This window comes from Pinus tabuliformis, chromosome 9, assembly GCF_031772625.1.
Source record: "Pinus tabuliformis cultivar Carrire ecotype Pingquan chromosome 9, CPIR1, whole genome shotgun sequence".
NCBI lineage: Eukaryota > Viridiplantae > Streptophyta > Pinopsida > Pinales > Pinaceae > Pinus > Pinus tabuliformis.
In genome coordinates this window covers 1,549,733,076-1,549,736,181 of record NC_142307.1, presented here as the reverse complement: position 1 = coordinate 1,549,736,181, position 3,106 = coordinate 1,549,733,076, and positions in this window count along the sequence as shown.

Below are 3,106 nucleotides of genomic sequence, written 5' to 3'. Positions count from 1 at the left end.
CCATCCTAGTCGTCAGGTACAAGATAGAGATAATTTTATTGTATGCAATCCGTTCTTCCACTGAACCATCCCCTAAAATAAAAATATCATCAACAAAGAGTCAGTGGGAAATGATTGAAATTTTCGAAACTTTGATGCCTTTTATTTTGCCTTCCCTTCTTTCTTGCAAGATACTTTGTTGAGCCCTCCAATGACCAAAAGGGAGAGGAGGGGGGATAAAGGGCATCCCTTATGGGGCCCTCTGGAACAGGGGGGAAAAGGAAATGAGGAGTCATTGATTAAGGTAGCAAAGGAGGTAGAAGGTATGCAAGCCATTATCCAATTGGTGACACATGGCCCCAAAGCAATTTGAATCAACAACATCCTAAGGAAGTCCTAGTTGACTTTGTCATAGGATTTCTTTAGATTCTAATTTAAAAATGAGGGCTTTGATTTTTTTTTCCTTAATCGAATGAAGACACTCCCAAACTAAACCAATTGCTTCCTATATCTGTCTTCCGAGCAGGAAACCGAATTGCTCCTTGGAGATTTCTGATGCCAATTTCTCTACTAGTTTATTAGTTATGGTTTTACAAATTAATTTATAAACTAGGTTACACAAAGATATGGGATGAAATTGGCCAAAGGAAAGGATTTATAGGATTTGGGAATTAAGGCGAGGAAGGTAGCATTAATGGGGTTGTTGACTCTCGCTTTGACTATAGATTCCTCGACAACTTCCAAAGATCATTCCCCAACAGATCAAAGAAGTGGATGAAAAATTATACAGTCCAGCCATGAGGCCCAAGACTCTTTTCTTTAGCAAATGACTTCAGGAAACCTTCTAATTCCTCCAATGAAACTTGATTACTGACAGAAACCACGTCTTCATCAAAGAAAAACTAGGAAAATTGTTGATTACTTGAAGTTGTTCCATTAAGTTATTGGCAGGGGGTTGCTTGAAGAGATTGGAATAATAAGTAATTTTTGAATGCTTTAAACCATCTATATCATAAATGGTTGAACTGTCATACCACTTCAATTCCCAAATAGAGTTTATTACTTTCTTGTATGAAGCATATTTGTGAAAGAACTTGGAATTTCCATCACCTTTAGATATCCAATCAACCCTGATTTTGATTCTCCAAGCTTCTTCATTTATATTTAAAATATGCAGCTTTATCGATTGCAGATTGCGTAGATGTTATTTAATTTCCGACAGGAACAAATCTTTCAAAAAAGAGCAATTGAAGAAATATATTTCTTGTTCAATTAACCCAAGTTCAACATTTAACTCTCTTTTCTTATCCTTCTCCCATCTAACAACCAATTTTTTCAGGTAATTTAACTATATGAGAAAGAATCCATGTCTGATTCAAGAAAAAGTGCCTCCAGAGAAGGCAAAGCATCCCTTACAAACTTGTTAAAAGACATATCTTCAAGCCAGACTTGATTAAACTTGAATGACGATGGAGAAAATGAACTTTGAACCTCAAACTCCATAAATTTGGAAAGTGATTTGAGATACTATATGGAGAAATTCAAGATCTATATTTTTTGAAACATGGGATGAGACTTTCTTCCAATAGAATTTGATCCAATCTTTTCGCTATCCCATCATTAGACACTCTTGCATTTTTCCATATAGGAGCCAACAAAGCCGAACATACATCCATTAAATCTGCATTCTGGAACAAAGAACTAAATATAGAGCAAGAGGATCCTGCTTGGTTTTCCTGCCCCATATTTCATTGGTATAGAGAGTTAAGTCTAGATAACCGACAAGAATCAACTTGTTATTACCCAAAAGACCATTCTTCTGGAAAACATCCCAAAAATCCCTCCTCTAATTACAAGGCCCATAAAAATTAACAACGACCACCTACCTGGAAAAACCATTGAAATTGTCTTCAAGAATGAGCCCCACTTTTGATTGGAATCTAGAGAAAGAGGCGATAGAAGGCTCCCAGATGATAGCTAGGCCACTTGACTGACCTTCAACGTTTGACGCACAGACCCACCAACTTTGACGCATTTTGGAGAAGAACTCTTGAGCTTTAGACATTTATACCATGGTTTCTTGAAATAACATATCAGAAGGATGATGAGACTCTAACAACTTCCTAAGGGAGAGGAATTTGGAGTTTCCTCCAATTCCTCTTACGCTTAATGATAGGACATTCATTCCTGACTTCCATCAGTGGGAAACTATGCTCCAAGGGCTTAGGAGGAATGGACACTAGAGGCGCCACGAGAGGGGCCATCTCTAGCCAAAAAAATTTATTATATTTTCTCTTTCTCCGAAAAATGATAAATGCATCTGAGAGGATTATAAAATTTGATAATGGAAGAGGGAAAGATGAGTAATTAAGGATTGGGAGAGGGTTAAAGTTTAAAATGTCACAGGAGGACTAGGAGGAGGGAGGAGGGCAATGTGAATAGGAGATGGAAGCATTGGAAGAGGACACTAAAGACGTGGGGATAGAAGCAAGAGAAGGGAGGCAACCAGAGCAGATAGGAGCAATGGAGGGCACCGTTGATGAAGGAACCATAGGGGGAAAAGAACACAGGTTGAGAGAGCCCGAGGATTTAGACAACCCCGAAGAGGAGAGTTACAAATGGGATTGCTAGCCAAGGAAGAAGAATGCATTGGAATAAGGGTTTCAAAACATGAAGAGACAGGTCGATTAACATATGATGGCCACAGAAAAGGGAGGGAGGCATGGAAGAAGGCAAAGGACCCAAAACTTTCCCAAAAGATCATAGTTATTGACAGGAGGATTGCTAAAAACTAGACTAAGGCCAAGAGCCACTATAGAGATTTTCAGCGAATTGTCCTCCGGTTTAGGATTGGAACTATTATGTGCAGAGTTTTGTTTAATTTCATCAAACATAACTATATATTTAGTGTTAGTGCCTAGATTTACCTCAGGCTGAAAAGGTAGGATCTAGGGCCAACATCAAACCACGCTCAGCCCCGTAGCTAGCCCTACGAGGACAGGAGAGGGCTCTCTTCGGGTCAATCTCAACAAATTATGATCTATGGGGCTTGAGATGACTGAAATAGCTTCTGATTTTAGGCTAGGTATATGTACAAGATATTTTGATTGAATAAAATGTTGATTTG